Below are 12,424 nucleotides of genomic sequence, written 5' to 3' on the forward strand. Positions count from 1 at the left end.
AACACTACTTTATAAAAAAATAATTGTTATCTGATATAATATAAAGATTCTGATTTCTTAAATATAAAAATTTTCCTTAATTTTTTTAATTAAAAAATATTTATTTTGAGAGAAAGAGAGTACAAGTAGGATAGGGGCAGAAAGGGAGGGAGAGAGAGAATCCCAAGCACCACGCTGTTGGCACAGCACATGATGTGGGGCTCGATCTCACAACCATGACATCATGACCTGAGCCAAAATCAAAAGTCTGATGCCTAACCAACTGAGTGATCTAGGCGCCCCTTAAATATATTTAAGGTTAATATGGACTAGTCTAAAAGCCATTTCTAAATAAGTGTCACAAAATTTTGATTATACTGATAAATCATCTTATAGTCTTGCTGATAAGAACTAAAGATGATCCAATTTTAGTTCTTTCGTAAATTGGTTTTTTCCTCTCCCGAAATTTTTAGAATTTTTGCTGTGTGTTTTGTGTTCTGCAATTTACTGGAGAGTTGATGTTCTTTCACTGATCTTTTCTGGGATCACATCATTGTAATTTGTATAACCACGGAAGCTACCAAGATGGATAAGCACAATGATTATTTATTTAAGCAGGCCCACACTGTAAAGCAATTTTTTTTTAAGTAAAACCACTATAATATCAAATCAATGTGGAAATGGTTTTAATTACCTGACATTTTACAGTTTATATAGTTTTAGAAAATCTGAAATAAAGAAAGAAGTGCCCAACTGCTGAATCTGGGAAAATGCTTGTGATATCTTAAATAATAATGCATTTATATGCACAGCCTTAAAGAGATAAGAAAATACTGCTTTGTAAGTGATAAATTATATATTTTGTAGCACTGTGTTATATATATATATATGTATATATTCACATATATGTATATATATACACATATGTGTGTGTGTGTGTGTGTGTACACACACACACATATCATTCAATCTGCACAATAGTCCTAGAAAGTAGTATCTTATCAAGAGTTCCCTCCGGACAGTTGATTCCCAGAGCTGTTGGAGCAAAAGCCATTTTGCACTAAAACTTCCTTTCTTTGGTCACCAGCTGTTCTAGAAATTAACTGAAGCTCATACCTGTTAATAAAAAAAAGGATAGTGGCAACTTGATTACAGTACAACAGATTCAGTTAGGAGCCAATGTTATGGTTGAAATGCAAGAGTGTAATTGGCTTTCAGCAGTATATTTTAGATTTGATTAGCTACTTTGTTTGCCAAGTCCAGCTCCAGGACTCCTGGCTGGTCACAAAGAAGTTAGGACTAAATCCAACTGATATTCTAAAACCAAAGGCCTTGTATTCAACTTTCAGGACCAGCCTTGTCCCAGGATATAACCGTCTCTGTCTGAGAGTCTCTTCTCCACTTTTTCTGCTTTGTCTGCAGAAGAAATTATACAGTTCACCTAGGGGGTAAATGGCTCTTCCCAATTCCTGCCATCAGAGTGTATGAGATCCTGCTTAGATTTGTGAGAAACTACTACTGGCTGTGGCTCAGGACACTCCTGTTTCCTCCAAACCTATCTGTGGAGGACAGGAGGCAGCAATAATGTGTGTTGATATTTCACCTTTGCCTTATGAGTTTCTGTCCCCTATCTAAAGTCCAAGTCCTATTGGAGGAGAAAAACTTCCTCTTGTACCCCATACAACTAGAGTCCTTTATCAGTCCTTTGTCAGCCTAATTCAAGGAGAATTTATAGATAGTTTTTCAAAGCAACATTTCATATAAAAGCAGCTTTTTCTTCTTTTACACACACACCCATTCACATGCACACCTTTGCTATGTAAGATTATGCTAGCATCTCAGGAAAGGGAATTCTGAAATGGATTTCATAATATAGGTCAAGTAACATAATTATCTAGACACATTTTTTTTCCTTTGCTTTATGGGATATGTGTCTCTCCTATCATCACAAGGCTGTCATTTAAAAAGCACATTGGTTCCAAATTCTCTTCCTTTTCTATAAATTCAGTGCAATAGATGTGGAATCAGAAACTCTTCACTGTGTATCTTCTCCATGAAAACAACCAGTTAACAGAGGTCACACGAAGTTCATCTTTTTGGTCATCTCCATGATCTTGCTGATTTCTCAAAACAATGCGAATATATTACAATTGTATAAGTGGACATTTTTCCCACACAGTTATAATTTAGTATTCAATAATAATGGTCCTCTGCGTTTGACTATTCTACTAAATGAGATTCCACACCAATGAATTTCTAAGGATGCCCTTTCTTCATATCTTAAAAATGAAATATTTTTCTTTAACTTTAAATATGTATATTTAACTGGAATTCTAAGTTTAACAGTACATATATTTTGCTTTGTAAAATACCGATTTCCCAAGAGATCGGAACTAAGTTGCATATATGTGGAAATAGAGTAAGAACAGTAGCTAGCATTGACTGAATGCATACTGTGTGCAGACGGGGTTCTACTCATGTATTTCAAATCTACATCTTTGAAGTAGGGTCTATATCATCCATTTTTCTAATAGGGAAAAGTTAAGTAATACAAGTAACTTAAGTATCTTACCCAACATGACATAACTGTTAAGAATATGCACATATATTTGCATAATTAGGCTTTAATATAGGAAATAATACATTTTAATAAATTCCTATCTTATCTCAAACCACAGCCTTGAAAATAACCTAACTTATACCCTTAAAAATAACCTACAAAACACAATCTTGGTTTAACCCATTTTCAGGGATTACATAAAATGTAGTGACAATAGCAACATAATAATCAGGGGACTTTCGGTGCATTTTGACTTTCTTCAGAGACATAAGTCCTTACTTGTTACGTATTTCTCTTAAACTGAATACTATCGGCTGTAAATTCATGTGGGATTCGAATTTAAATTGTACATAAATCAACTGAGAAAAAGAAACATACTGATTATGGCGTTTTAAACAAATCTAAGGCTGGTATTGTCAGAGATCCTAAAAGCCGTAAGTGCTAAAGAAAAAAAACAAACAAACAGAATTTGTTGGGTTTGCTTCAACTGCTTCCCCCAAATTTTATTTGGGGTAAAATGAAATTTGCTCTGGTTCTCAATTACACTGAATATTAGAAACAAGACTTTCTTTATATCCACTGAGTACTTTAAGCAGCAGACCTAAGGTTTTCTTGAAGTGGTATCTAAAAAGTAACTTGTCCAGGGATCCGTTGATGTTTGACTCTCAGGGGACATTCAGCCCCAGAGAAAGCTTCCATTCTCTGTGAGGCCCAGTTGCCAGACTCAAGCACCAGCAGTATCTACTGAGAACTCAAGATATTGGAAACTGGCATCGTTGCGTGGGGCAAGATACACAACAGCTGTCTTTACTACACCTGGCACAAGCTCAGTTCTCGTCCACGTGAAATCCTACTAGAATTCCTGGGGGGACACGTGACCGCTCCATAGAATTCCTGGGGGGAATCATACATAACCACTCCATAAAACAAAATGAGTTTAATTTGACCAATGTGATGACAATTAAAAGACAGACAAACCACGGTAGACCTCATTTCTGTTCTACCTCAAAACTTAGAACAAGACATTCTATCCATATTATTTTTCCTCTATTTTGATTTACAGCTTCTTTGGATTCTTTCCTAGAAGAGCTAAAAAATATCCACATTACAGAAGCTGAGGTTGCATTCATGCAGTGATTCTATGAACATTTTGGAAGCTGATGAAAAGAATATGGATTTAATATGTCATGGCTTTAGCAAGGAGTTTAGAAAAAGGGTATTTGAAACAAATTAATTACATGGAAGGAAATGGATGAATGGCTGTGTGTGTTTTCTACAAGGAGAGACTAAGCTAGATGCTGTTCTTTGAATAACAAGAATTATTCACTTTGGAACTAGTTACTTAAAGACGATCTCACATTTTTATATCATCTCCAAAAGTAGCATGGTTTGGATACAAGTAATTTCCCATTATGTGTCTTCTTCCTGCATGGAGTACTGGGCAGGTCTGTAGAAAGAGGCACTCTGGGGGAGGAAAGGCGCTGATTCAGCCACATTCCTCCAGAAGCCTGGGGTTGACATTAAGTCTCTAGTGTAACTTTAAAGGAACCAAGGTCCCTTAGGGTTTATTATTGATCATTATGTTCCCAAGAGTCAGAGCTTTGGTCCTCCTCTTCTTTTACGATCACACAACAAAACACAGGCTATGGGTCATGTGGGCATTTCTACCTTATCTACAGCCATTTGATTTAACTCATAATTATGTATATCAATGTTTCATACATTAATTTCTAAGTAGATTACAAATTCAGACATGATTTTTTCTATGCTTTTGTTAGCTGGGATCATTAGATTTTTTTGAAATCACAAAATTTACATAAAGTTGCAATTGTTTAGTAAAGCATATTTCCACTTTCTCGATTTATTTTTCTTTTTATTTTAGAGCGTGTGAGTGGCAGAGAGGCAAAGAGGGGCAGAGGATGGGGGAAGATGGGGAGGGGGAGGGGGAGGGGGAGGGGAGGGGGAGGGGAGGGGGAGGGGAGGGGGAGGGGAGGGGGAGGGGAGGGGGAGGGAAGGGGAGGGGGAGGGGGAGGGGGAGGGAGAGAGAAAGAACCTAAGCAGGCTCTACACTCAGCAAAGAGTCCCCATGCAGGGATCAATCCCACAATTCTGGGATCATGACCTGAGCCAAAATCAAGAGTCGGGCGCTCAACCAACTGAGCCATCCAAGTGTCCCTGTTCTCAACATTTTAAAGTAGAAATGACAAGTTAAAAAAGTTAGTTTGGGTCTTCTGTTCTTTCACTTCTGCATCTTATCACCTTTAATAATTGTGACATGATGAAAGATTCCAAATTAGAAATCAAAAGAAAATAATAATAAATCCTGAGTTTTGGTCTTGTCTGTGTTTCTATTACATGTATTAGTTTTAGTACATCAAGTACCCTCTTTGGGGCTCAGCATACTCATGTGTAAAATGAGGAAAGCTGGACTAAACCTCAAAGGTCCTTTTCAGCACAAATTCTATGAATCTTGTAATTACTTCCATTTTATGGTGCTTTGTGAAGTGCCCTTATTTAGTGAACAATTCAGGCCTATGTCCTTCTGAATCATTTTTCAATAGCACTGTTGCACCCAAGGGAGGGAAAACAATAACGAATGAACAGATTATTTGCTCATCATAATACATCTTTTGAAAATGTCAAATGCTCTGACAATATGCTTAAATGTCAAGCTTCTATTTTAACCTGTGGCTTTACATTGACACATTCTTCCTTTTCTTTATCCTTCCAATTGTTTTCTGATGATAAAATCAATACATTGTCATTATAAGTAATAGCTTACAAAACACACATTGAAGAACATAAGAAAGAAAAAGTAATTACCTTTAATCTCACTATCGCAGAGATCCATTATCAAAATTATTCCTCTGGGCCCACCTGCCTGCGTGTGTGTAATGTAATTTTACAATATTAGATGAATTGGGCTTTCAATACTGTTTTGTAACCTACCTTTATTATATATAAATATTATGAACATATTTCCATGTTAATGAAGGTAAAATCTATGTCATTATTTTAATTGCTACAAGCTATTCCAATGTTGGAATACGCCACGATTTATTTAACTAAGCAATAGATTGTTGGACAATTTAGCTGCTTCTAATGTTTGCTATTATAAGAAACTTTGAAGCATACATCCTTTTTCTTTAAACACATGTCTGATTATTTCCTTGTATTCTATATACTTGAGAATCATACATTTCATTTTTGTTGTTTTTGTAGAGAGTAGATTGACCAAAGTATTTTTATCTCTACCTGATCCTATAGAAATACTTTCCTGACCCAATGATTCAGCTTTTGATTCCTACTTCCTGAATGACTCTTCCTTAGACCTACAGCATCTACTATCTACTGCAGCCACACACACCCCCTGCCTTTCTCAGGGATTCAAGCATCGTTCCCTACCACAATGTCATCCCAGTAGTGTGGTTGTCTGACTGGGCTTCTCATCTCCCCTTTTGCTTTTTAATTTCTCCCATAATACTAGCTAAATCTTTCACTCCTTTGGCTATGTATTTTCCATTCTTATTCCCAATAATATACAAAGCTTATATATCATCATGCGAACTGTATAGCTTTATTTTTTTTTCCATACCGTTGGCTGTCCAATAGAACTGGTTTATGCTGTTAATACTTGAATGTTGTACATTTTATTTATAGTTTTATTTTATATAAAACTATTGCAGCCAATCCTTTAATCCCTTTATTTCAGACTTAGTCTATATGCACTTAAAGGATTAATTTCATAAGGGACATGAATAAAATAAAGGAAATCCTTTTCATATGATGTTGGCTGCTAAGTTTAGGCAAAGAGGCATGAACTTTTATAGTTTTTGAGATGTCTAAGTAAGGAAAATACAAATTCCTGCTATTCAGTGGATTCTATGGTCTCTCAAGTGCATTTTAGCTTCATTTAATTTTTAATCAATTCTTAAATTGATTTAAGATAAATTGATTTTAAATTTCATTCAAAAATAATTACCTTTATCTTTCCTGCTGATAAAAGCTCATAATTGTGAAAAGACAGAAGCAATAATCTTATCTAATATAGCAATAGATAATTTTTGTGCTAGGGTAGGATTCAATATTCAGGGTCTATGTCCTGCCTATGCCCAGACAATGAACACAAAATTAGCAACATGTACTTTTCCAGAGCTTTAGAGTCCAAAAACCAAAGTGAACCTTCAGTGGAGGTCCTACATGATAGCCACTCTGGATTATATTCCTGGAAGTTAGATTATCAACTAGTTCAGAAATCCCAAGGAAACTGAAGAGAAAAAGAATGCAAATATCCAAGGATCAAGGAGAATGACCCAAACTGAGCCATCTAGAAAACTCTTTGGAGGAGGACAGAGAGAATAATAGTGAGAGACGCCAGTAAATGTAAATAAGGGTAGATTAAGGGAAGAGGGAAAGACAGAGTTTACCAATTCCTGGAAGTTGTGATTAGAGGTAAAGAATAAAGAGAGAATTTGGAGAGATAAATAATAATAATAATAATAACAACAACAACAACAACAACATTCCAAGAAAAGGCAAGCCAAGAGACAGATTTGAACCATAAATCTTACTTTGTTTTACAGCTAGTATTTACTAGAGATAGTACTGTTATTCCCAGGGCAATGGTTAAATTGTGCATAATAGGTTCAACGGGTTGAGCTGAGATGTTTAGACTGCTAGTGTAGTCAGTCTGGCTTAGGAGTGCACACACTTATACACACACAACACCTCCCATCATTCCTTCATAAAGTATATTTACACTTTTTTTTCCAATTTCATGAAAGGTGAAAGTGGTTGTTAAAAACAGAGGCAGAGAAGAGAAAAACAGTAATGGAGCAAATGACATGGTGTCTATTCCTGTGAATCACTGGGTTACAAAGGCTAATTCCAGGAACTGAAATATGTTTATAAAAGATGATGAGATTCTGGAAGAGTGCTAGAATCTGTGGAAACTATTTCCATAAGGTCTTTGTGTTACACTGCAACTGATGTGATGAAATAGGACATTTTCCTTCCACTGTGCTAATCCTAGCCTCTCCCTTTGACTTGGAGAAGCAGAGGTTAGCAGGACATAATATCCCATGGCATAAACAAAGATGCTCTTGGGGATGACCTTGAGCAGGTAATATAGTAGGTTTCCTTCTAACAGTTTTGCAGGTGACCAAGTTCACTTAGAAGAAACAGCCCTCCGAGGAAAGATAGACTTGGCAGATATTTCTGTGTGATAATTACAGTGCACTCAATGGAATGTGGCATATATATATATATATATTTTGGGGGGGGAATTTCCTCACATAATTGGGGTTTATGGAAAGATAAAGGGTCTTGCCTGAAACGTGGTGGCCATTGCAATCTAAAGCCATCATAATGTGAGTATAGTACATGGGTGGACCTAAGTCCTATTTGTAAACACAGACACAGGTACATTAGGTGATCTAAGGGTTACATATAGAAATATGCCAAAGGTAAGTCAGAGGGGCCTCAACTATCATGTGAGTTGTTTTTATGATTGTGCAGAGTTTCCCCTTTGGTAAGTTCCATGATGATCTAGATCAATATGAAGTTGATTTGAAAGTCTAAACGATTTCATATGAGAAATATGAGGGATTCTAAGTCAGACAAAAACAGCCTGGCTCAGACACCAAACTGGTATTGTATACTGAGTCCATAATATTTTCATACATTTCCTAGAATAGTCTCAGAAAGGGAGCAAAGTCAATAATAGTCAACCATAGTCTTCCCAAGTCATATAAACCCAGACCTTGGGGCCCTGAAAGAGGCCTGCTATTTCTCTGATGGAATAGAGTATCACTGGCCTGCACCATCTAGAATAAACAAGTTTTGCTCCCAATCAGCATTCAGAACACAACTGTGATATCTCCACATTAAATTGGGGACAAAGGAAGGAAAATTGCTATTTTGTTTAAGATATCAGTTTATGCCGAATGAGAATCAGGCCCCATGGGCAGAATATGGAAGCTAAGAATGAGACAAAAGAAGACAAAAACAACTTTGCATAATAATGTAAAGGGCCATCTTCCTAACTGCAGTATAATTTCCCAAAGTTTCCACTCCTCAAAATGAAGATAATAATTGATCTTAAACTGAGCTGTACTATTTTATCTTTAAGACATGCAGGTTTTCCTTGGGAATGTATGTATCTGAATGTTAGTGTTTTGTCCAAGAGCTATCCACCAGCAGGAAAGAATATCAAAATACCAAACTTGGATGGGGGCAGGGAGAGGAACTCTAAAATCCATTCTAAATAGAAGATTTCTGTGAAGCATTTTGTCCAATTCCTTCTCTTTTGCTTAAACTTTTACCAAACACTACAATTTGTTATTACTGCAAACAGACTGCCATGGAGTAGTATCCTGATGGAAGGGGATAGTCATTGGGTAGTATTTCCCTGATGAGATACACATTTGCACCATAAGAGAGCAGTGTGCCTCTCCTCTCTCCCCCTAGTTCCCCTTCACTCCCCTCTCCTCTTGCTCTCTCTGGTAGGGTGGCTACAAAAAAAGAACACAAAGTCATTAATTAGAATGTTCTCAAGAGGGAAACCCTATGATAGTTTATTCTGCTCTTATCTTCAGTCCTTAGACTACAGAAAAGTCATTTTAACATCTAATTTCCAGGTCACTTTCCCCTCACTGTGAGTTTCTTCTGTTATCCTTCAAATTGCCATTAATTACATCATACATTAAAACCCACTGTTAGAAGTTATCATAGTGGCAAAAGTACCATTGAATGCGGCAATGCTAATTCTGTAGTCCTAAGCAGAAACTTAGCAAAGAGAACAAAGGGGTACAAAAGAGTGCCCATGAGGAACCTGGCATCAGGGAGGGGCAGATTATATAGCACATCCCACTCCAGATCAGGAGGGAGATAGACTTCACTGTTGGCCAAATGCTCTATCAGAAGGCTGTCCTTGTCCTAGGAAGGGGTGGATATGGGGTGGGAAATCTACATCCCATCATTGGGTGGCATAGAGATCATCTAATTAACATATATTTGGGTTAGATAAATACAAGTTCCATAAATGAAAATCTTTAGAAATAGTTTATAATAAATATATACATATTTCAACAGTATTCCATGTAAGTTGACATTAATTTGGAAAGCAAGATGCTTGGACTATCCTCCCATAATCTTTACTCTGAAGAATGTATTTTGACAATTATATTGAGGATAAAATTTTATCATATAGTTTCATATTACTCTGTAATAGTTCCATGGGGTTTCTCCCCCTGCCCCTTCATACCCCAAACTGTGAGTCCATTAGCCCGCAGCTATTGCAAAATTATGATTAGATTTTGCCGCTGTCCCACATTTATTTATTTTTTTTAAATTTTTTTTAACATTTATTTATTTTTGAGACAGAGAGAGACAGAGCGTGAACGGGGGAGGGGCAGAGAGAGAGAGGGAGACACAGAATCGGAAACAGGCTCCAGCCTCTGAGCCATCAGCACAGAGCCCGACGCGGGGCTCGAACTCCCGGACCGCGAGATCGTGACCTGGCTGAAGTCGGACGCTCAACTGACTGCGCCACCCAGGCGCCCCGACGCTGTCCCACATTTAAATGACTCCCTATAGTCAGACATCAAAAAGGACCCACTCCTCAGGTAACAATGATAGAAATGGTCACCCTAACTTCTCATTGGGGGTGATAGCAATTATTTACTCTATTTTTCACACAGGTGGTAGTCTCATGGTAGAACCATGAGTCGCTCATAACATGGAATTGACTCCATCATCTCAAAATACCCTTACTTCATATTATAGCCTATCACAAAATAGCTTCTGTGAATTTTCTTCTATGTGATTATAGAACCCTAAATCAGTGCTCTACCTCTAAAGCTCAATGCGCTAAGCAGAGAGCACTCAATCCTCCCTTTTCCTCAACTAGTAGCCTTAAAAGTACAGCCTTAAAGGTATCCTTAAAAGTGGACTCTTTGTATATAAGGAAATTGTGGATTTTGTAAGAATAAAAAAGTAAATGAGCATTTGTGTATTTGAGACTAAGAATGTCAAATGTTGACGTCTTAGGGGATTTACACACATACAGATGGTTCCTAACTCATGATGGTTCAACTTACAATCTTTTGACCTCATGACAGTATAAAGGCGATATGCGTTCAGTAGAAACCATACTTCTAGTCTGGAATTTTGATCCTTTCCTAGCAGCAAGCCACAGCCAACAGTCAGCCACCCAATCACAAGGGTGAACAACTGATACACTTACAACCATTCTGCACCCATACATCCATTTCGTCCTTTACTTTCAGTACAGTATTCAGCAAATTACGTGATTTTCAATACTTAGTTATAAGATAGGTTTTGTGTTTGATGATTTTGCCCAACTGCAGGCTAATGTAAGTGATCTGAACATATTCCCTTTGATAAAAAATGAAAGAGTCGTTGGAATAAAGGCAAAAATTATCATCTTTAGCCTTCCAGATTTTCATGGTATAAAGCCTAGTGTATTAAGATTTTTACTGAGATAAGTAAATTTTACCTTCATCAGCCAATGGCATTTGAATAAAATACGACACCACTGCTATTGGCTCACAATGGGAAATCTATAGTAAATTGAAAATTAATTAGTAAATTAATTGAAAGTCTTCTGAACTACAGTCTTTCATTTCTCTTTTGAATCTTGCCTGGGGAGAGCCACAAAATCACGCCCTTTTTGGCACCAGTTTTTCATTATGCCTTTCATTTTTGAATCTCTAAATAAAATATAAGAGATCTCATATTCTGTGCGAAAAGAGAATAATTTTTTTTTCTCTTCCACTGTCCCCCACCTGCTATAGTAATCAAGCACGGCAGTCATGGGTTGGGCAATTCTTCCCATTGTAAACATGGTTTTGGAAAGAGAACGCAGGCTCATCTCCCTGGCAACATCACCAGCAAAAAGCGCTCACATGATTTACCTGTTTAAGAGACGGTTGGGAGGCAGATTTCAGACTGAAGGTAGTCACCTGATTAAAAAGGCAGCTCACTTAAGTCTCATCTGACACCACAACTAAATCCAAAATCTAGCTAGACAAATTACAAATGCTGTTTGGGTTGGTGGAGGATATAAGGGGACATTAGATGCAAACATTCTGCATCTTATTTAGCTACAGCAGGTACAAGACCTCACAGGCTTCAATATTTGTTTCGAGCTGTTTGAGTTTAAAATTAAAGTGTTCTTTTTTCTTCTCTTCATGTGGCCTGCTCCCTTTTCAGGCCAAATGTTGCTTCTGGAAGGCTTTCCCTGATGTACCTCTTCACTTTCTCATCCCTCAATCGAGACATTTTTCCGTAATTATAATCTTTTCACTTCTCTTAGAACATATAGCACAGTTTAGAAATATATATATCGTCACCATATACTGTCTTCATCACCAGATTACAATTTTAAGCTCTCAAAAATACATGCTGAATGAATAAATACTGACTACAATGATTTATTTAAGCATAATAATGCGGTAGTAAAAAGACCTATTCATTCCTTAATCCTCAACCCTGTTGTTAAAATAACATAAGCATTCATATAATCCACCATCCAGTTCAACATAATCACAGGAAAAACTTGGAAACCATTAATATACACACACAAGTATACCCCATACATTTACAGCATAGTAAAAGGACTATACACTTCCTACACATGTTCTAATGAAGTGTGAATATACATTTGCTTTATTGTTTTAGAATATTCAAATCTTCTATAGACTATAAAACAAATGGAAAGGATATAACTTAGATATGCATTAAGGAAAAGCAATTCATAAGACACAGTAGATACAGATAAAGCAGAGCATAGGAGTTTTAACTATAGGTCTTAAAAGATAGAAGGCCCAAGTGAGTACTAAATATACAAAAGGCATAGGAGAT

This window comes from Felis catus, chromosome C2, assembly GCF_018350175.1.
Source record: "Felis catus isolate Fca126 chromosome C2, F.catus_Fca126_mat1.0, whole genome shotgun sequence".
NCBI classification, from domain to species: domain Eukaryota; kingdom Metazoa; phylum Chordata; class Mammalia; order Carnivora; family Felidae; genus Felis; species Felis catus.